The sequence below is a fragment of the Etheostoma spectabile genome, unplaced genomic scaffold (assembly GCF_008692095.1).
Source record: "Etheostoma spectabile isolate EspeVRDwgs_2016 unplaced genomic scaffold, UIUC_Espe_1.0 scaffold58, whole genome shotgun sequence".
Taxonomy (NCBI): Eukaryota; Metazoa; Chordata; class Actinopteri; order Perciformes; family Percidae; genus Etheostoma; species Etheostoma spectabile.
Window position 1 is genome coordinate 193,204 of NW_022605629.1, and position 206 is coordinate 193,409.

The following is a 206-nucleotide window of genomic DNA, read 5'->3' on the forward strand; positions in this document are numbered from 1 at the left end:
TGAAAAACAACACAGACGGGACAAAATGTTGCGTTTACTGGTATGCTGTTAAACCGTGAGGCCGACGTGTACACGACTGCTATCTGTGGAATTTTTCTCCCGTTACTCTGTCCTCTGTGACTGTCCACATCTTGAAACTAAGCTGTGCGATGCAGGAAACAACTGATTGGTACATGAGCAGACAGGGGTTTACAGAGCGGTAGATG

The 206-nt window shown here is 46.6% G+C and overlaps 1 protein-coding gene across 6 annotated transcripts in view; it reads right to left on the bottom strand.

Annotated features, from left to right (window-relative positions):
• Positions 1–206, bottom strand: part of slc4a11 (solute carrier family 4 member 11) — a 156,939-nt gene that overhangs the window by 63,290 nt on the left and 93,443 nt on the right. The window lies entirely within an intron of this gene.